The following is a 24,169-nucleotide window of genomic DNA, read 5'->3' on the forward strand; positions in this document are numbered from 1 at the left end:
TAGTGATTTCCACATTGCTGCATGTGGGAAGAAACATTCAATAGTGTAAAATGATCTAACATCCATACTTCAGAAATCAAAATGAAATTTTGAAGGCTGAAGAGCTCAGTTGCRGAAAGGATAGAAGCCTGTGAGAACCTAACCCTTTCCACAGTCTAGAAAGCAAAGGCAGATTTTAATTCATTACTTCTTAACAAATGGAGAATACTGGGGTACAAAATAAATTATCACCTACATAGAAATGCTGGGGTGTAAGAGCTAATGACGGGACTCATTTTCACCTCTCGCCACTAACATTGAAATTTGACTTGAATTCAGGCGAAATTATTATACTCTGAAGTGCTCCACACAGTACAGAGCAATTTAACACAAAGGGCACTGTTTCTAGCAAACGGACCCTACGGTTTTGAAGAGAGCATTGATCAAAGCACAGTACATCAGCACAACCCCTTACAACACGGCATCTGTGCTGCCTCACTTCCTGAGGTTGTGCCTTAGGCAGTGCTCACTGCTTGCGCCCACAGAAACTCATCGGCATGTCAGCTTGGGATGCCTTCACAGGGCCTGTTACAAATAGCAGAGCTGCTCTTGCCAACTTGCTCCAATACCCACAAAGAAGAAATCAAAGAAAAATCAGATGTTAAATCCAAAACTGTGGTAATGCCCATCCCAAGACTTCTGTAACAGGGCATCACAGCTCCATCCATGCTCACTTACCTGATATCCCATACAGAGGAAATGCAGAATAGCATGCATTATGTAAAATGCATATAATTTAAATACAGCTTCAAATTTAAATGTTACACAGGAGCTTGGGATACAACAATGCCGGTTAGGTTTCAAATCACACCAGCACAGAAGAACCACTTGAAGGATATGTGCAATACCTGTATTTCAGTGCTGCAGATATTGTAACTTGCATGGAAATGAAGAGGGACATTAATCACTAATTCACTGATGAATATGAAGTGCTCACATCTTAATAAGCCAACTGAAAAATTTATTTCCTTTACTGTTCTGCTTTAGAAAGCATATACCAAATAATTAATTTCAAACAACTATTTCGTTCTACCAGTGTCTTCCTGATTATATAATGTTGCTCGTATACTCAGTTTCCAGGGCATTTCACTTTGAAAGGGGATGAAGAGAAGTGTGACTCACGTACACCTAGGAGCACTGAACCATTTGGCACTTCTTTAATCACAAAGTGCAGTCACTCTGCTGGAGACCTCTCTCTCTCTCGTATTTATGTTGCCTGACTTCAAGAAATTCTTCCCTCYCTCAACAAAAGGAACAAAAATAAATCAATAGAAAGTATAATTTACTTAGTGTTTTACATCTTCAGATATGCTAAACATCATTCTTCACAACACACGCTACAGTTGAAAAGAATATATTTCCAGCCCTTCACTTAAAAAGGAAGCACATAGCCCTATCAATCCTAGCTACATGCACACCTCTAGAAACCCCGAATTTTTAAAGCATTTGCTTCACTTTATGTGGGAGGGAGGAAAGCTGCATTAGCCTCATTATACAATAAAGCATTGAGACACCAATTCTTAGATTCAATATATCTCAGATTAGGAAGCAAGTTAGTTCAGGCTCCCTGTTTAAAATGGACAAAAAGGGGTTATTTGAGCGGCAGTTCACAGCCCCAGATCTCCAATTTGTCTTTGGAAAGCACTATGAGCTTCAGTTGATTACAGTGGTAACCTCTTGTAACTTGGGTGCTTGGGTTAAGTGTTCACAGCACATGAATTAAAGGTCAAGTGGCCCATAGAAAACATGGGGCAAAATGGGGAAACTGGACCCAGTATCTGCCAAAACTTAGCGCAATCCAACCTTCCTCTGCAGACAGGTTTACAAAAGTATCAAAGGGAAATGGTCGGTTGAAACCCTTTTGAAATCTCTGCTAGCACGAGTGAATTATTCAGTAATGCACACAGAGCAAAAGACTGTCACGGGCAGGACTGGCATGCTGAAAATCTTTGCCCTCACAGCTTTCCTACCCTTCAGGTTGAGGAGAGGAAAATAATAATCCAGGACATTCAAAGTTAAGGAGCTCCTTTTATACATTACCCCTCWTTGCAAAATTTCTACCTTCTGTTCTGGATGTTTTTGACCATAGAAATGATAACAACAATAATTATTCAATAATATTCATCTGTAAATAATTCACATTTGATAAATAAAGGGATTTAATATGTGAATGAGTCAAATGAAAATATCCTCATGTTTCTCTCAGTATCACCACCATTGATTCACAAAGATCTAGGTTAAATTGCAATAATAGACAAGGTAGGTCCAATAAAGACTGGAACAAAGTAAAATTCATAATTTGATCAAAAGGAGATGTGTATACAGCACCSTAAAGGAAGGGCAAAACAAGACCAGCCTGTTCACTGCATAAGATAACTAAAGAAAATCTCAGGGGACAGACTAGCCAGAGAGGATTAGATACTGATCCCAAATTACAAGGATACAGATCTAAGTACCACTGACATCAGTCTCAGGAGTATAAGTTTTAATTGAGATCAAAATCTGGCCAGAATGTCTCAACTTTTGATAGATCTGATGCTCAGTCTGCACTGCATTCCAAAGCAGATTGAATGAATATCTGTTTCAGACTGCCTTTCAGCTCAGTCTGATCTGAAGCCAGACAATACAAGTATCTCAATAATACAAGTATGTGTCATATGCAAGACATATCCAGTTCTCTTAAATTAAAATTGCAGGTGAAATGAAAAATAACAAATTATACCAGGAAAAAAAATCAAACAAACAATTGAAGTACTACAGTAACTCTGATCAAAAATTGTACCAACTCCAAGACTTTTAGTCTTTAATGAAAAAGCTGTATTACCCAAAGGGACTGATCAGAGGAGAAGCACAGGACAGCACTGATAATTCTAACCCTTCGTTTGCAGCCCTGAGCAAACAACAGCTGAAGAAAACAGAACTGAAATGAATTTTTAAAAGATTTTCACTGAAAGCAACACAAAAATACAAAGAATGTGCAAATTTGCTGTACTTCTGCTGCTAATGTTATATATTGTTATATATTGTTATATAATGTTATATATAATGTTATAATGTTTATCTCTCGTATGAAGAGAGGCTGAGCGAGCTGGGCCTGTTTTCTCTGGAGAAGAGGCGGCTCAGAGGGGATATGATTAATATGTATAAGTTCAGGAAGGGAGAATGCAGGGAGGAAGGGGACAGGCTGTTCTCACTGGTGGCCAGCGATAGGACGAGGGGTAATGGCCACAAGCTGAAACACAAGAAGTTCCGTCTCCAGGTGAGGAGGAACTTCTTTACTGTTAGGGTGACAGAGCAGTGGAACAGGCTGCCCAGGGAGGTTGTGGAGTCTCCTTCTCTGGAGGTCTTCAAAACCCGCCTGGATGCCACCCTGTGCCACATGCTCTAGGTGTGCCTGCTTGAGCAGGAAGGTTGGACTAGATGATCTGTAGAGGTCCCTTCCAACCTTAAATATTCTGAAATATTCTGAAATAACTCCTTAGGTGATTTCTTTGACATCCAGAATAAAACCATTAAAGATAATTATCAAAGATATTTGTATCAAAGGCTTCATTCTTTCCATTTAAGGAAAAAAAATATTCAAGGAAATTTCTCAAAAACAAGATTAACATGTACAATCCTATTTAGAGATTTCCTTTGAGTAGATTATGTGTTATACAATGCTGACTGTATCTTTTTATAGAAAGATTTGAGACAGAGACTAAGATAAAAATCCATATATATATATGTATATATATACACACATGGGTAGCATCTGGCCCTCAGCAACATTCATCTGGCAGTCAGACAGCAAGAAAGGATGCACCAAGACTTTTGCACTGCAAGCCTTACCATTAAAATAGTGCAAAAGCATTGTGTGAATATTTCGAAGTAGCTCACTGACACTTCTGCGTATTAACAGATAATAAGGATGCATTAAATGCCAGTGAGGCCCAAAGGTCACCTGTGGCTCTTGCACGTTCCTGGAACATAATCCTTTGGTAAAAATAATAGCCATGCAGCACACTTCTGCCACACGAAGAGAAAGCTTCTTGTTTAACAATAGGATTCAATATTTTTTGGAGCTTCGTTTATGGCTTCCTCATAAAGTATAAGCTGAATTTTGGGTTTAAAACAGCAGTTGCAGATCTTTGCAGTGAATTAAGGCTTTTTGTCTGTGTAGTGAATTAAGGCATTCTGAGTACTGCTGCATATAAAATGGATATTTTTATACACGAGGTACACAAGTAACTGCTCATTAGAATTAATATTAGCTAGGAAAAGTGTCCTTTGAGAGGTCAGCCAGTTTCTCACATAAACTGTATTTATCCTTACTGAACCAAATGCAACAATTTCAATTCTCTCTGACTACATACCCCTACAAAACTCATGATACTATCAGTGAGGAAAAAGTACATTTATAAAGTACTTGATAATCTGAAATAAAACAAATAAAAGTTACAAAAAAAGTCTCATATTTCAGATCTTTAGTTCAACTTGGTTTAGCTCAAAATAAATAAATAATAAATAACCATTGGGGAGTGATTAAGACAGTCCCTAAAGTCTCCTTCCCCACATTTCTTGCCACTGAAAATAAACCACCTTTATTTCTGCAACCACCTCTCTCTAACCACTTAGTGATTCAGAAGAAACCAACACACAACACATCCAATCAAGATACCTGTCTGAGACGTGTGGGCACTGGAGTGGCCGAATTTATACACAGTTCTGAGCCTGTCTCATCCTGATTAATCCATAAAGGGCTTGTTAGCAGCAACTAGCACTGAAAAAGCTATGCTGGAATTCAGGAGAGCTCTAGTAAGCAACAATTCACAAGTGAGGGACATACCCAGACCAGTGATGTGAATCGAATTCTATACCTTGAGCGCAGTGATAATTTCCTTTAGAAATAGCTAGGGAAAAAAAAAAATCCAAAAAATTAAAAGAGTGAAACTTTTCATTTTCTAATATATCTGACGCAACTAACTTCTAAAAATAGTGCACAATCTCTTATGAAAATGTCTCATTTGGACATATTTTTCTTTGTACATTTTAGGGAAGCCAGAGACTCTGCTGTTTGGAGAAAGCTTATCTACTACAGCATCCCAAAACAGAAGCCCACATTGCCGGCTAATGCCCAGTTTTCCCTGAGTCACTCCCAGCCTCAATAAATTGAAGCTTGTGTCTTTCACCTCGGGCTCCTCATCAGCTGATCACAACTAAACCCAATAGTTCAATCACAGATGCTGCCTTTTTAATTTCATATGCTCAAAACACCTCTCCAGAGTTGCAATCATTTTTTATGAACTGATACATGAACAATAACATTTGCCAGAATCTGGGTGGGTTTTTTTTAATATGTATAATAATAACTATTTTACCCCAAATTAAATCTGTGTAACTGCCAAGTGAAAAAAATGTCATATCAGAATAAAAATCAAATCAATAATCACTTAAGAGTGGAGGTAAGGAGCAGAGTTGAACAAAAATAGGAAGTTCCTCATCACTGAGCTCTCCATTTGGTGTCTTGATACACTTACCTACACACAGACACCCATCCGGATGCATTGAGGCCTCCAGCCCTCCTGTGGGTCTCCCATCAGTTTCACGTCATATCCACCAGTTCTGCACAAGTGTCTGGAATACCCTGAGGCCTTCTCAAATAGGCCTGGACTCTTACACATGGCCAAATGTATTTCAGCCCAGTTCCTGCCAGCAAAATACATAATGGAAGATTCTACTGACACACAAGTGACCAACCATGACCAAGGTGACCCATAAGGGACTCTACTTAATCGGCCTTTGGGAGCCAAGCGATGTGAGCTACTCAGAGGGTTAATGTTTCTCTTAGTGACTGGGATAAATGAGGTGTTCTCACTCCCCATGCTGAATTCTTTCACTGAAAGCCATAAAAACTATTACACCTTTCCCTATTCAAGCTGGAGTCTATTTAAGTCTTCATAGCAGTCATTCAAGTCTCAAAATACAACCAGAGACTCTAGCACCTTATTGCTCAATTTAAATATAAAGCTTGTTGGTTTTTTTTTATTTTATCAGATTGTTTATTTCGACAGGTCTATTGAGATGCACTTCCAGAAAAAAAAAAAAAAAAACAGTATTAATCCATGCTATGGAAGTTCACATTGGTCACAAATTAATAGTTTTATTAGAGAAGTAGAGTGGGATTTTAGTACACAAGGGTGCCAAGATGTTTGTGGAATGGAAATGATTAAATATTAGCCTCTCACCAGTGGAAAAGCATACTGCATTGAAAACGTTAGGTGTCCTATTTAATATTTGTAGTACCAGGCCTCTTTTCCCAAGTACCATTAATATAAATAAAGAGTGACCCAGTCTCCTACTGGCATTTTGATACTGACACCAACCCAGGATATCATTACAAAGCTACCTAAAAGTTAACAGGGTAAAATAAAACATTTTGCCTCTGTTGCTATACAAGGAACCTCTACAGCACAGGCTCTAGGTTTCTAAGTCAGTGGGATTCTGAAAAAGGTCATTTCCAGAGCAAGGAACCTGTCTGGTTACAAATTATCTTGCTGTAAATTTGCAGAAATTATATAGTTTATGTTGGATACTTTAAAAGATTAACTTGGTCTTAACCAGCCTCTCTTCTTTACCTGTATATTGCCTTTGCTCAGTTTCCAGAGATAATGAGAATGGAATTGTTTAGCTATCACTAAGGTATACGTTCAGCTTATTTYATTTTCACCATATTCCATCTGAATGAAGGATCTTGGGAAAGTATCCAACACTGCAAAAATCTTATCCTGCTAGGGACTGGAAAAAGACAGACCATTTTAAATTTTAGAAATCTGCTTGATATCCTCACAATCCTCACTCTTTTTTTAAAATCTCTACACTTCAGCATAAGGAAATCAAAAACAAAATTTGGAAAAAAGAGAACATTGAAAGGTTAAAAATAATTGCACAGATTTCAGCTCTTTGAAAAGCAACAACTAAATAGCATACCCTGCCTGAGTCTACTGTATGCTAACTGAAAACAAAGCATTTAAAAATTAGTTGTATTCTAATTTAAGAACAGCAGTTGCAGAGCAGATATCACAGCATCATAGGAGATATTGCAAAGATAAACAGAAGACTTGTGAAAATCTGAGCTTTCTAGTTAATTATTATTTTTAAATGCTATCCTGAAGCATATGTACACAATGGAAAAGGAATTATTATTCTGATCTGAGGAGACCTAAAAATGCTGTATGATTGAAAGCAGGAGCTTCAGAACGTTCCAGCTGACAAAACAAGTGAAAGATGTGCACCACTACAGAGGTATTTAGGGTTAACTTTTACAAAATAGAGGGACACTACAAATGCACAGGTACACGTTACTTTGAATGGTCATAGCTGTCAGCCATGGGACTGCAGAGCAATGTAAAATTGTCAGTCAGACTGCAGTGAGTTGTTTATTTTGCTCAATAAACCATTTTATATGCATGGTATCACACACTATAGGGTATGCACATTCATCAGCCAGCACGCTCACAACTTTCACAAAGCAATTTAACAGGATGCTGCCAACTTGAAATATTAAGAAACTAGAGTTTGCTCCCCCCACTCTTAAGCGTAATTTTAAAATTGCTTCTCAGTGTCACACTGCACCTACCATTTTTACCCCTGATTTTGTAATATTTTCAAAGCAGGAAAGGTTTTCACTTTCCTATTGCTGTGTGAAAGATCTACTCACCATAAAAATAATTGCATTAGAATAGACTAGGAAGAACTGGAACCTAATTTAGTATTTTTTTATTTGTAATAAAAGTGTATTATTTGCAGTAATTATAGCTAAAAATTTAGAAAAAATTGTAGCTTCTTCATATGTGTTCTTTAAGCAACCTTGTTTTCTGGACTTSCTGACAGATAAATGCCGGGCTTGCTAAACCCAAAAACCACAGCCAGAGTAATATAATTCATCTAGGGGCCTTTGCTTTAGCCGAAGACGTCTAACAAAACTGGTCTAAGTGYGTATAATTTCAAAAAAATCTCATGTGCTAATAATCAGATGGTGCCAACACTTCAGAAATTCAAGCAGCTGTTGCGGGACAGAGAAGAGGATGACTGAATTTTTGGTTTAAGAGAGAGGGAGGAAAAAAATGCATGTTAATTCTATGAAAATTACACATCCCATAGGATTTAAACACAGGATGAGCTCTRACATTGCAGGTAATTGCACTCTCTGTGTAAAAGATCAATTCAATCCACCAAGCAAATCTCCACGAACAGCATATATAGGACGTTAGAAGAATTTCTTGCCTAGACACATTCCCTACTAGATCAGCTCTGTTGGAAATAGAGGAAATGAAGAGCTCAGCATGCCATTTCCTCGCTCTATACAACAAGGTAATTACAAATTAAAAGATCAAGTACACGAGGTATTCCCTGCAACAATTAACAGGATTGAGCACACAAACGCCTGAGAATCCAGGTAGCAGTCACAACCCCTTTTCATTAACACTGGGCTCCTTTTGATTACAGTCAGCAGTGAAACGGGAACAACGTGTAACATAACACAATGTTCCCATTTAGATTCCATCACTCTAAGAACAGCCACAGATTTAATGAATTTCCCACATCACAGTAAAAAAAGTTTATTTCTTTAAGTATATTAAAAGTATTTGCAATAAGTCATTCCAAGAAATTACAGCTGGATGAAAATTATGTTTTGGGGGTTATTGATGCATTTAACAAGCATTCTGTTACTCACTTTTTATTATTATTATTACTACTACTACTACTATCATCACCATCCCCATTCTATTGGTCATTTTTGCTATGGTCCACAAAATTCAGACCAGTTCAGCATCATCTTTCACATTCAGCTAACATGGAAGTTTCCCCCAGAATTTCATAGACAAACAGCACTCATGCTGCACATACTGCAGGTACTCTCAGGCTTTTCAGCAACTAGCCACTGAGGCAGCTGCCTCATCCGTGTCTGTCCTTCAGCTTTCATTTCACATGAGGAACAAGTGACATGGCTGTGAAAGTATTGGAACTTATAAATAGAAACAAATATTCTCTTTTTTTTGGCCATTGCCACTGCTGCTGTGCTCACCACAGGGACCCCCTCTCCTTCTGCACCATCATACTGAGTCTCCCAAGATTAAATTAGGAACAGAGGACAGTACCACCATAGACAACCTAACACTCTCTCCTAAAGTTTACCTGAAATCATAATAGGATGCATTCCATAAATACAAAGATTTGCTTCTGCAATATCAAACGCAAGATCTTTTTTAAAACCATATCTCCATACTTTAATTTGCCATTCGCAAGAACAACAGGTATCACTACTTGATCTTTGCCTCTCTAAAATTGCCTGGAAATATAAACCAAATTGCAAGCAGTGTCAGAACATACATTTCACAGATACCTTTAAGATGTTTGAAAATGAAATTATTGATCTTTCTATTCATCTCAGTTTACTGTAATTTAAAAGCATGGTTTATTCCCTGCTTAATACAATAGCTCTAGCCACAAAATACATTGGTTAAGTCTAGCTTAACATTCATTTAAATAAAAAAAAAAGCGAGGTACAGTTAACCTTGACTTCATGCGATAATGAATAACATAATAAACACTTTTCTATTTAACAAACTGTTATCAAATTTGTTTCCCTCACATTCTTTATCAATATTCTCTCAGAACACCATAGTGTAGCCATCTCTCACGTCTAATGGTAAAATGAGTTCTTTATGGTTTTATTCTGCATAATCACCTTCAAAAACATCACCACRCTGAAACCCCAAATAACAGTGGAAATAGAGGGAAAATTAACATGCAGGAGGTTTCTCTGGATTGTATCATGCAACTGTAACCTCTAACTTCTTCATGAATCTTATTAAGAAGAAAAACAAAACCTTACTTGAAAAGTGTCATCTTCAATTTCTGAATCTGACCATCAGGTTCATCACAGACCCCATAACTTACCTGCCCTATGCACCACCTGCTCTTTCCTGGGCTTCTTATGCTGATTTTTTCCCATTCTTCTCAGAAATTTTCCAGGTGTAGTCTCTCTCCAATTTCAATTCCTCTGCCTCCTAGGGAACCCAAAGTGTTAATCATAAAAGTAAATCTCACCTGCATCCAGTGTGTGCATGTGGGGAGCAAAATATATATATTATTCAACAGAGATCTATGTTGAATGTTACATGACTTCCTATCACTTGCTTTCTGATAAACTTGTTTACTGGGTCTTTGTCAGACATTCTTTATTTGAAGTCACTACGGCCATCAATCCTAACCTGGTTCTTAAGGCAGTTTTAGAAGAAAATTTATATCTGAYATTTATTTATCCATAATGCTAGCACGGCCTATCATTACTGTAATCTTTTGGGACAATTTTCTGTTAAATCAACATTGCAAAATGCAGATGGATGGGAGTCCTTTTAACCTAATTTTCTCCGTGTGCTTTTTCCCTAAACTAAATATATGTTACTGCAGAAAACCTTCAGAACAAAATTAAAGATTATACTATWTAATTTGTTCCTCTGTAGCAAGTGCTAAAATTTGAAGAAAAGCTATTGCCTCGTCTTGTGATTTGTGGAAGCAGTACATCATTTCTGACATACATTATGTCATTTACACAATGTTTCTTGCATAGAATCTGTGTTCTCATCATTCTGTCTGCATCTAGCAAACAGAAAATGCTTTTGCTAATCTAACTTTATTCTCAACAAACAGAAAAATCAATAAAAACAGCTGTCATCCCAAGATGTTCTAGTATAATTCACATTAGAAGTCAAAGTTCTCCTGAAATATTGTGTTATCTTTACAGGCTCAGGGTGAGCACTGAAATTATTCCTAACTTTTTTTTCACCGCAGCATYCACAAGCAGCCTTTTTATTCTCAGGAACATTTTAAATTATGGTCCTACATTGTAATTTCTCCTACACCAAAATCATTTTAAGAAAACATCTGTCTCCCCAGGCCCAAGTCCTGCACCTATCATTTTTGTAATGAGACTGCTTTATGCAGTGGATTGCTTGCTGTTCTCTCAATGAATTGGCTCTAGAGTGTGACTCCAAGAAGACTATAGCAGACTAGACCAACATTTAAAGTCAAGTTGAAGATAACAACTTTATATTCTATTTATATTGTCCACTAGACAAGGTAAAACAAAAGCAAAATGAGAACAAGAATATAATCAGGACCGACCCACTCCAAACAACTGTGGGGCAGAGGAGAGGAAGGAGAGAAAATCCAGTCATAAGACAGTACTGAATATACTGAAGCAGCTGTTGCCAATAAGTAGGAGAAGGAAGGARAAAGACAGAATTTAATTCCTTTCAAATAAGTTTTGGCATTTCCTTGCAATATAGAAACGAGTTGACTGATTTTCAAATGACCGGTCTAGTTTGGCAGCACTATGCTCAGTTTGAGCTAAATTATCCCACTTCTCAGCCTCTGTAATAGGAGATGCACCTGCAAGGCTTCAGTATACATAATTTTACATATATTTCAATTAAATRTGAAATATTACATGGTTTAAATCAAGCCTGACGGACTTCTAAAACCCACCATTGTAAGGTACTGGTCAAACCCTACATGTCCAGTTATCTTAGATCAGCTGGCAACCAAAAAATGTCAAGAGAAAAACACTTAATATACTGTGTCTTTTAATGCTAATTTACAACCAACAGATTCAAGAGCTTTTTCCATTTTTTTTTCATAACCATATTGTCAAGTGGATCCTCTGTAACCATAAAAGGAAAATACTGTCAATTTGCCTGAATAGTTTTGCATCCTAGTCTCTCACCTAGACTCTCACCATAGCAATTTCAAGACCTAAAACGTAATATAAAACCTGAAGAAGAATATGAGTTGCATTTCCTTTCCATATTAATATTTTGGTGCTTTATTCATTGGATAAAACTACCTCACAAATAACCACATATCTTTACTTTCCCTGTTTGTTTGTATATCATAATGCCAAACTATTTATCATAACACAAGGACATATAGAAAATATTTATTCACTTTGCACTGAAACTTCGTTTTGCCTGCAGCAATGTGGTAGCGCAGTCAAATACGCTTCCTAGATACACTGTGGTATCTAGGAAGTTAACATGCACAGGCATTTTTGAATGAATGTTACTAAGAAATTCAAATAGTGAACTCAAAATGAAACATACACTTGAGAGAAGCTTTGCACAGATTCTGCCTGTTAGCTGTTAAAAAGATAGATAGACAGACAGACAAATATCATTTATACTCTTTCGCAAATCCAAAAGGAACCTWTTTTGGTCTCAGCTGTCATAAAATGCAGAACATATTCAGCAAGGCAATAACCAGATGCAAATCTGCTAATTGTCTGGGTGTGCTCTAGAGTCTGTCCACCAGTTAACTCCCATCACAGACAAAATCTAGTTAAATTCACTTGGAAGTAGCATCATTATTTGCTGATTGCTTGTTATGGAGTTTCCTTTCTTTTCTACTTGTCTTAAGCTGATAGAATATAAAGTGAAATACATCATATATAACTATGCTGTTTTACCAGTAGCATAATCAGCTTATAATAATTAGGAAAGAGTTAGAAAGTTTGTTGTTACAACARTATTGATTTTAGGCAATATATGGGGTCTTGAAGCTATATCTGAGATCCAGAATTAGAGTAACAGGTGTCAGAATCCTCTGACATGAACTGGGCTCACAAGATCTGCTCCATTTAGGTAAACTCAGAAGAACGGGTATTCTGTCTGTGAGAGCTGAATGCAAGTTCCTTCTAGAAAACAAGAAAGAAGATAAAAATAATGTATTTGATCTGGAAAAGTATAATGCTAATGCCACACAGCTCATTCTAAAAATCCAAGAGAATTTTAATTTCATCTAATTCAGAACTATCCTCTGGTCTTTTTTTTAAGCATTCATTTTTGACAGCTTTTGAAAAGAGAGATGTGACACCAAGCTAATGATTTTTCTCATATACTTTGCTGCTGAGTAAGGAATAATGACCACCTGCTGTCAGTTTTGCTGGACTCTCAAGTGAGAAAGAAGAAAATGATAATACTTCTTAATGCAAATATTAAGCACCAAATTATTGATATTGAGGGTAATACTGTCAAAATGAAGCCTCAAATTTAAATAAAATATCTGAAGCCAACTTTAAGTAGATAAGTTCGATACATGTCAGCTTATGTTCTGAACTACATTTTTGTTCCTCACTGATATGACACCAAAGTCTTTCAAATACAATCCCTGTGTATTTTCCACATAGAAGAATTCACCTTTACTATTTGTTTTGATTTTATTTGGTATTTCTCTTCCTTCTTTCTTTTTGACTAATCAAAAGTAACAATAGAAACCTGAAAACTCAGAAATACTCAAATGTTATCAGAATCAGCCCATCCCCTTGAAACTGCATATTATGGAGACAGTTAAGTATATTTAGGGATATTTCAATCAGCTCTCTAGTATCTTCATTTTTCACTGCCGCATACCTGTGCTTGATTTAAGCGCATAAAAGGAAAAAGTAAAATAACTAAGTAGACTAGTTGTACTTAAATTAAAGCAGCATCAAGAAGCTCATCTTTTCATCTTTTGAAAAGAGCAGGGRAAAAAAGAAAAAGAAAAGGTGGAAAGCCTTTTCTGAGAGGATTCTTACTCAAATTCTTTCTCATAAACCCTAACTTAAGCATACATGGGATTTTTATTTCATTTAAATCAGTTCACCTATCCCTAAAGAAACATATAATATATTGTAATGCTTGCTATAGAGTACTGTTATCATTTACTTAGCAGTGGGACATAATTACAAAGATGTACACTCATGAGCAGCCAAGCTATTTAGCAGTTTGGGTAGAAACAGGGGCAAAACCAAAGTAAAATCAGGTTAGGAAAACAGCTGTGACTGAGATCTAATGAACAGTTTTAGGCAACATAGACTCTTTCTTTCTGTATTCCCACAAGGAAACTATAGTTTTGTGACTGAGCTTTACACAAGGAGACTGCTGAAGGGTTGTTCCTCACAGGAATATTAGACACAGGTGTGCAGATAGTTTCTGTATGAGATTCACACTGCAGCTCTCATCCTTTCTCTGAAAACCTCCTATATAGCCAAGCAGCATGATTACAACTCATAATTTTTGAGACACAATTATAACTGCATAAGAATGGTGCAAAATAACCAAATACTAATCAAAATGAGTARATTTACAGAAAATTCTTGAAGAAAATATAATGTTGATTAAAGAATTATATCCATCTCAATGCAATGCCTTTCAGAGCATTTTAAATTGTAGAAGACCCATAATGAAACATGGTTTACAGCACAAGCTTTTCAGAAACTGCTCTCTTCGTACCTATATCAAAGCAATGGGCTACCATGATCTACACATTTTTTCTCATTTTTCTGAATAAGTGTCTGCAAAAAGTGTGCAATAGATAGCTAAATCCATTTCTGATGGTAATGATGGAGAGCTTAATTTAGAGATTTTGCATTTACAGATGCGAGCATTTGGGTTACATCTTTAATAGCATTTGCTCAGTCTTAGGAAAACTCTTGTCTAGCCAGAGACAACCTTATGAAATCAAAGCAGGAATATGAAATGAGAGTAGGCCCTGAGAATGGTAATTACCTTAAGGATGATAAAATTCTTTTCATAGTGAAGTTGCAATCACACTGTGGCTTTTCTTATCAGAGAGATTTCATTAAAATTATTTTTATAYATCTTTGGTAACCAAAATCATACACTAGCTCCAATTTTTTCCACTAGTATCAGAAACAAGAATCATGGTAGTTCATTAGGTAATGGTAATTACATAATCATTTATTAAACTTGCCTCTGAAGCTGCTTCTTCTGCGAGACTCAGAATCTACTAGCGCTCATATTTGTGATGTAGTGTGATAGCACTGGGCTGAAAGCAGAAGATAAGAAATATTACACGATATGCATTTATTCCCAGTACCTACTTTTAAATGTATAGCTTCATGATTTAACACTAGGATAATCTCATTCCTATTAATGCAGCAATCCCAGTTGTGGTATCTCAATTTATGAGACTTACTTATTCACATCCATCAAGCTGCTAAGTCTTTCATCACTATAATGTTTTCTAAAAGAGATGTATTCAGAGTCACTTTAATTTTTAATGCCAAAATGTATTATGTGAGAAACCTCTCCCAAACATATCATTTACTTCTCAGTAAGTCTAAAATTGTTTACTTGTTCTACACTTTCACATTGTTTAACCCAATGCATAAAATATTTCTACTGATATATTCAGCTTTCAGGCTATGGGATCCACTATGGTTCCAACGCAATCCTCCTCATCGATGAGATATTAGTGGTAGTAGTCCTAGCCACACAGAACATAGAGTTGAAAAGTTCTGTATGATTTTAAAAATGCATTTATGTTATAAACTAGAATATCACAATACGAGTATTCAGAATAACATTTTGCTCACAACAATTTTGTTGTTGTTAACATCGTGGAACACATGAGGCTCAAAGATGTGATTTTGCTTCTACAGCACAGTATCAAAGCTGATGACATATACCCAAATTCGTAAAGCATTTCAGCGCACGCTTTCCTATGTGTATGCACAAAAGCACTTTGCTGGATCGGAATTAAAGACATTCATAAAAGTGTAAACATTCTCCAAGTGAGATGTAAGCAGCTTAATGAGTGCTCTGCTAAAACACAGTCAACATAAGCACATGCTAAAAGTAATGGATTTAAGCACATTGTTAAATCAGAGCGTGAATTACAATTGCAGGGCCAATTTCCATCTCCTCAGCATTACAATTAATACTTTCAACCAGCAAGGACTTGCTACAGGACCTATAATCTCTTTATTAGCAGCATTTACTGCAGTCCATTGCTCCTGCTCAGGTGACAGAAGCAGCCATTGAGCTGATCAGAGCATCACACACACCTCATCATGGCCCTGAGCCCAAACAGCTGTGTAAACATCTTTAAGGTCATTTGTTTTACTGTGCAGACACTTCACCATKGAAAAAAATAAGAAGAAAAAAAGAAAACATAGCTTGATATTATTGATTTCTGGGGAAAGGAAGATCTAATGCAGATCCACTGATGCTAGCAGTGATCACGCCCAAGAAACAACTGCCTGCTTGACTTCTTTGTAACCATGGCCCCTGACCAAAGCAAGATTGCCTGGCCAAGCAACACTCCAGCATTTTCCGAATGTGTCGACATGTTCTCCCAGCAAGGCTCCTCCTGGCAGAGTTCACACACTTGTGCAGTCCATGTAGCACAAACAGAGTGTTTAAACTTAACACGTGCATCTTACACAGCCCTTTAGCTGAACACGTGCCACGGAGCCACTGAGAACGAGTCCCATTAGCTCTGCATTCTCTGACCAYGTGAAATAACACCTAGGACTCTTGCTGATTCACAGCACGAATGCTGCATAGTACACTCAGCCATATTTCCAGGATTAATGGAATAAGAGCTACGTGCATCCTACTGACATATAGTGTTTAGGATTTGAGGGTGTATCCAAAATGAATTGAAAACTGAACAAAGAATGGACTGTAACTAACTCAGCATCTCTTTACAAGAACAATGAAAGAACAGCTGTAATGGATGTGAAGAAATAATGACTCTCTGCCATCTAGAGGCAATTCAGATATTTCCTTCCTTATCCTCATAAAAGCTTAGTACATCTGCTCAACATGCAGGTATCCTGGAGAGCTTTTTTTTTTTTTTTTTTTTTTTTAAATCAGGAAATAAATCAATTCTTCATGGAAAAGGAAAATGAATTAACAGTCAATTTAATATCCAGGCTCTTATATTACTGAGAAGATGTCTTGCCTAAACTCAAGAATATGATTTTCTGCAATGAGAGTTCTACAGAATGAGTTTAAGATGCTTTCAAAGGCAGTGAAAATGTGCAGCAAATGTTGTACAGTTGTACATATATATGTATATGTATATGTACAGTTGTACATATATTAAAGTAGATGAAGAGGAAAAAAAACTGTTTTGATCAACATCAGGAATAGAACTACAAATATACYTGTAATATAAATACAGTTGGACAGTAAAAGCCAGCATATATACACTTCCCACTAGTGCCCCCACACACACACATTTGCTTTTATAATAATACATAAGTTAAAAAAAATCAATATATTTCAGCCAAGTCTTCAGCAATTTTTTTACTAATTCTTGTTTTACTTACACGCTGGCTGTCTTACTTAACATTGAAATGTTGCACAGAGAAAGCAATTTAAACATACAGCTATGAAACAACTCTAGACATGTTTAACGTTGATTGCCTTTATTGCCACTCCTTCTGCAGACAAGAAATATTTTCCTTCTTTGCCTATGAAGTTACACTCAGGCTTATTTAAATTTGCCTTACATCAATGTAAAATAATAGCCACTGAGTTGATTAGAATAGAGATCATCAAAATTCATGTGCATACCACCAATCCAAAGCACTTATGAGGATTTTGCTGGGGACAGCGAAAGTGTCACTAGCAGGTGACTCAGCCCAGCTGCAATGGTAGTACCCGTCTAGGTTATCTCTGTATTTGATAGGGTTTGGGGATTGTGTATATCAAACGAGAATGATTTGGTAAGGCCAGGATARCAAAACTTGATGAGAGTTTTGACAGAAGGAGGAAGCAGATTGGAAGTAGTTCCTTCCACCATCTGCACACTTCTGTTTCAGCTTGCACTGCCTTCTGCAACGTGAAAGTCTCGACRTGCAGCACAGGAGGCACTGGGGCACTAAAATACCCTGTCTTCATTTATTTTCATAGCRTATGTTAGCATTACCATTTTGGCTGAAATTTTCCACACTGTTTATCTGCACAGATTGCTGGATTTGGGGAGGATTTTTAAATTTCAGCCATCCTTTCTGCCATCACCATTTTRTAAATAGTTCATAGGCGCTTGGGGAGGTGCTCCAAAAAACCTATTAGTATGACTGTTGCACTAATATACTCTAGTAGCTCTTACAGAGGTTTTCAAAGAAGAGCTCAATAGCTAAATTCTCTAAGGAGCCTGTGTAGAAAGAGTATGATCYTCAYACCTCCTGCAAACCAAACAGACAAGGGACTGTACTGATGCATCACCCTCTCTGGACACACTTCAACCAATTTTTGCAGGATTTTTCCTAAAAATGTCGCAGAGGCTATTCAGCAGACACTGGCACTGATGAAGCACAGAATGACTAAAGAGGGCATTCTGAAGCATCTCAGCTGTTTTATTTACCACTAGCCTCTCTTTCCCTGATTACAAACTCCCCAAAGAACCCACTGATGTTCTCCTTTGCATTTTAATCCCACCTACAGGATGCTGAGAACAGGGAAGGTTCTGTAACAATCTTCAGAGACCAAATTTTATTTCCACCCACACAGYCATTGCATTCAGCAAGACAGAGCTCAGATCTGGAGATTTGCATTTGCAGATACATGAGCTGTATCCACTCCAAATGTGATGTTATGCTTCTCAGTCACACGGCTAGCCCCTTGTTTTGACTTGCCCAGACAAAACAGGACATACGGATGCAGCCCAGCTCACATTCTATTCGAGGGCAGGGAAGAAATATCAAGAACATGAAGGAAAACAGTGTCCATGAGAGAGCAGTTAAGCACAAGTCAGGAATGATGATGATTGAACTGCAGCCTCTTTGTGATCATCCTTGAATATAATCCACCTTTATTGCTGACTAGGAATACCCAAACTGCATGATGCTCGGACAGAAAATGTTCCCATCATGAAATCTGTATTTTTCACTGTGTTAAAAATATCTGAGATGTGTGGAATGACAGATGCATTGCTGCTGTCAGTTGATGCGTATTCAGATTTACTTAGTGYCTCCATGCAGGCTTCTGAGTGCTCTGGATCTCTGCTCTCCTATCAAATATAACTCATTCACATGAACCTAACTCAACAGCAAGATTGTAGCCAAGGTTTTGCTCATCTCTCAAACCTCCTCAGGAGCTAATGAGAAAATGAGGAAAGGAAGAAAAAAGAAGCAATGAGATTGAATGCACCTACTGCATTCTTTTTTTCAGCAAGTGAGCTGCATTATTTGCCTGCAAAAGGCAATTCAGCTGACAATAACGTTCTGGATGAGTAGTCCAGAAAGAAAGAAGGTTTCCTTGGGACTTTCAAAAACATGAAGCACAGAAGACTGACCCAGTATCTACATAGAAAAAAAATTATATCAGGAAAGTCATGATATTGAAATTCAGCTAGGAAAAAAAAAAAGATAGAAAAAATACCAGGTGGAAAACTGCTCTGAACTGTGAAAAAGGATATTATTTTTTGTTATTTGACTCACACTGTGTTCAGGGAAACAGTGTTTTTGCTTCTTTCTTTTAAATGATCAGGATTGCATGAAAGAAATATGATTCTATTATCAGTTTATTCCCCTATTGGGAAGAACTCATAAACCTCCCTAAAATTGACTGTTTGGGTCAAAAGTATGAGGTTATTACATTCTATCACATAGACAACACTTGCATTGTAAAGAGGAAATTCAATTGCAGTATTATCTGTTTACCGATATATCTTAATGCTACTGGGTATTATCATCGACTTTTCCTCGTGGGGCTCACCTTCTGTACCAGAGCTAACATACCTAATTGCACACTGCTACTTTATACAAGATTTTAAAGACTGAACTCAACTGAAACTGCCTCTGCTGTAGTGCTGGGATAGATACTTAACACTCAATCACAGGAGAAGTTATTCTATCCTCTGAGAGAGTTTTTGGTGGTATTTGAGAGGACTACGTGCTTTCAGCTGCTTTGGTTTCCTATTGCCATGAGCAGTCACCAGTTCAAAGTCTCTAGAGCTAAGGAGTGAAAACTGGCCATAATTCCTACATATTTACAATTACTCTCTCTCTCTTCGCTTCTTTTGGAGGAACTGAGATGCTGCCAGCCATTAAAGGTGTGTTCCTGGCTACCAAAAACACTCAAGGAACCTGTTTATCACCTTCCTTCTCCTCAAAGGAGCCTGGCAGCCATTCCCCACACTGACAAGCCCACCATGCCCAGTAGGCACAGACCCCACTGCTTCCTCCCTRCTTCACACCACCCCAACCTCTGCACACACATGTCAGCCTTGCACAATCCCCAGCCTTTGTTGGGCCTTCCCATAAGTGAATTCAAAGCATTAACACGGTAGAAAACTAGCTCTGAAAAATAAGAGTGGTTGTTTTGTGCTGGCTGATGCGGCTCATTTGGCTTCCAAAAGTGCCTGGCAGGCACTAAAGCTGGCACAAGGGAAGGGCAGAACTGCACAGCCAAGAATAAGTGAAGGGAAAAGAAAGCAGGAGTTGAGAAGTGGCATGAAAAATTATCTTTTAAATAAGCCTATGCTTAAGAGTTTGGCTGGATTTAGACCCTAAATCCACAGGCCTCACATGACCCCTTTCCCAMAGTATCGTTCCCTAATCGAGCAGTGATGAGAGTCTCTCACCTTTTCTCCATCCGAGCACTATCTGTCTGACAGCCAGATACAGCTAATTGATGTGAAAGGTTTTGCTCAAACTTCTGGCATTCTTTCCAAAGTCTGAAGACTATTTCACAGAGTAGCACCTTCCCTGTGACTCAGGACACTTCAGAGAAACAGGAAGATAATGTGAAATCAGTTTCTTATCTGTATGGATCAGGAGGCTGTTTTAATTTGTATAGCTGCAGAAAAATTCATCAGGCTAACCTATATGGCATGGAAGTGCCAGGACAAAGAGAAAAAAAAAACACAATAAATGTTTACAGATATGAACATCATTTAGCAGTAATGACTCCAAATGCAGATAGGCTCAAATAATTAACACAGTATCTCGCTGCTCTCAGATAGACTATGAAAGGGTGGAAGCTAATATCAAAATGCAAGTGCTATTCACCACAAGGTGCTTTTCATCATAGTCAATTGACCATTTGCTATGGTTATTTTCCTTGTTGGTTTATGTCCAGTCCTATACTTGAAATGGTCCTCATCCAATTTCTCTTGTTCTGCCAAATCCCAATTGGCTTCCTACAACATTCAGTGGTGATTTTTAACTAAATTTGAAAAACAAGATAGGAACTTCATGACTGATTGGTAAAGAKAAATGAACTTAGTTTTGGCGGTTGCTCAGGGAAAAATCAACAGCAAAATGTAGGTGTTAACAAACAATGTACAGAACATAACTACTCACTGTGCAGTACCATACCATCAGGATTAACAGCCATTTGTTTTTTTCTGTGGAAGATTTTCTCCATGATGTTACAGCTGTCAGGGCTTCAACAGAACCTGACTTTTTGGCAGAAAACATAACATCAATCTGCAGTTTTCTGAGCATTTTCCAAATGCAGCTCCCTACTGCCATAGAAGTAGTAGATATTCTGAAGAAACTGCAGCTGAACCAAGAAGCTAGATGCACTCAGCACTGCAAAAGTTATACTGAGGCTCCATAGGATGAAACACTCCATATACACACTCCATAGGATGAAACAAGGAAACAAGGATGTTTCATCCTATGGATGAAACAAGGAACTACTAAAATACTGCTTCAAAGGTTTCACACATCCTTCTGTAGACTTGCTCTGAAGCCTCCAAAATCCAAGTTCTTAAATACAGGCACACAGTAACATCAGAGTTAAATATATTTGACAACAGCATTGCTCTAACTACAGAGCAACATCAAACCAAGTCAGAAAGTCAGGCTGTCTTCTAGCAGTGTCAAGAGCAGGGAAGCTTTGATCATTCCTGCATATTGCAATAATTGCTCMAGGAATAATTCTCACCCAACTATTCGTTCAGAGATATTGATTTAGTGGGTGTGGAGGATTAACTGCCAGCAAGTCACCATTCGCTTGTTTTCAGTACTCAGATTTGATTCATATCAAATAAAACATTGATCCCACTGTTTAACTGAAATAGTCAAAATTCAGGCTGTGTTTAGCTGCAGTTGATCAGATACATTGCGGGGTGTTTTACACTTTCCCAAATGGATTTGCTTGCAGACACATTGAGTTTGATTATTGCACAACTGAAAGTAAAATTCAGCTCTTTCCCACAGGGCCTGAATTCCTGGGGTTTGCCTTCTGCAAACACCTGCGATTGTCACACTATCTCAAAAGCAAAAAAAAAAAAAAAAAAAAATAAAGGTGAAAAGGAAGAAAAAGCTTATCTGAAATAAATCCATTTAACAGTTCCAAAACTTTTTATGCCATTTACCCTACCCTTAAATATGATTAATTCAGGACACCTTTTACACATAAGCATGCTGGAGATATTTAATCTCTTTTAGTATACACAGGCATACAATTATCACCATAGGGTATATGGAGAGAGACAGCAGTTGCTAAAAGAAAAAAAAGAACAGGTGAAAAATGCTGGATAGGCGCATTCCTCCCCATCCCTGTCCCCAGATAAACAGATGAGAACCACAAGCCTTTCTCATTAAGTCTCTTATTCTCATTTAAAAGGTCTTCTCAGATTACATGTAAAATCCCACAGTCCTGTAATACCCTTCCTGAGATTGTGCAAAGATGTGTATATCAAGATCTGGAGTGATACCTGATTGACATTTGCTGTTTGATTGAACCTTATGAGAAGGCCAATTCGTAAAACATCTTTCCTTCAGAGAACAGACCAAAAACATCTTTTCTTCAGAGAACAGACCATTTAAGAGTGTTTGCCATCACTGGTCCAGCTGTAGCAGCTTTGAACCATGCACACAAGCACATGCCCTTGAACGTCACCGTAAATAGCTACCTTACTACCTATAGCAAGCAAACTTACCAGCATGAGGTCTCCTGCTCCTTTCGATTAACCCGACAGGTACCCAGTGAACCTAGAAAGTAGAGTTTTCTGCAAGGCAACCAGACTTGTTTTATTACTTAATTTACCACAATGTCAATGTGTTAGACTTTCTCTCACTTCAAAAACTGTCAGTATTTAGGTTCCTTTTTACAGAATTTCAAATATCAAGTCTCAGTAGATGATATTCCCTTAAGCAACTTCAGAATAATCATCTCAGAGATGAACATGTAGCTATGCTAATGCTACTTTGCCACTTTCAATGTGGACAGTCATAATGTACTTAAAAAAAAATCCACCCAAATGCTCTAAAATTTTCACTTTTTTTGAAACCAGATATTCACTTTCATTTTTAAATAAAGTTACCAAATATGGCCTTCTTTTAACAGATTCAAAAGTGAGGAAAGTYTTTCTACATCTCTTACATAACACTTTATAATGACATCCAAAAACYGCCTGTCAGGGCAAATGTCTCTTGTTCTCAACAGACAGGTAGGACATTCTATTTTTAGGTAAGACTCAATGCATTGCCTGGTGATTTGTAAATTTTTTGGTCCATCAGTTTCCCACCTACAAATGATGGATGCTACTGCTCAGTTTTAGAGAGGCTTAAATGCATTCATCTCTTTCAAGCTTTGGCTTTGTAGAATAGAATGAACATATAAAGCTAAAGTAGTACTGCTGTGCATTAGTGTTTCTGCTGATCTTGCACCTAAGGCTAATGTACAAGCTATACATTATATCAAGATTAAGATCTGCACGGAAAAAAATATGGAATAACTTACTTGGGCTCACAACCATTAATCTTTCATTTCTTAAGCAAATCCTTTGCGAAATACATTTAAGTCAATCATGGTTCCAGAAAAAAAAAGACAAAATAGAAAGTTATCATCAGTCAAGAAGATCAGAAAGAGAAGCTTATGAACTCTACAACAGAAAGCAAATGCTAAATCTTAAGTAGCTGAACTGTTATGCTAAAACAGCAACATATTAATACTTACCTTTAAAACAACAGTTGTGGAGACAGTTGCTCAGTAGGAGTATTCATAAATAACCTAACAGGGTCCTGAATATACAGTGAAAATAAATGCTTGAAGAAAATTATTACAATAGTGTTGATGATGTTACTAGTARATTGCAGCAGAGAGGAGAAAACTGTCTTTTCCCCTCAGTTCTACTCATGGGTTTATTTGGGATTGAAATGGCTTCTCTGCYCTTGAAAAAGGCCAAATGGCACTGGAAACACCACAAGAAATTTTGAGGAGGGTGCTTTGTAGCACCTAGGATAACAAATTACATGGACAGAAAGCACCCACTAAAACAAGTAGTTCTCTCTAGTCAGCTTTTCCTACTTGGCTGCTAGAAATAATTGTGGAGCAGT

Source organism: Nothoprocta perdicaria, unplaced genomic scaffold (assembly GCF_003342845.1).
Source record: "Nothoprocta perdicaria isolate Ctin4 unplaced genomic scaffold, notPer1 scaffold_29, whole genome shotgun sequence".
Taxonomy (NCBI): domain Eukaryota; kingdom Metazoa; phylum Chordata; class Aves; order Tinamiformes; family Tinamidae; genus Nothoprocta; species Nothoprocta perdicaria.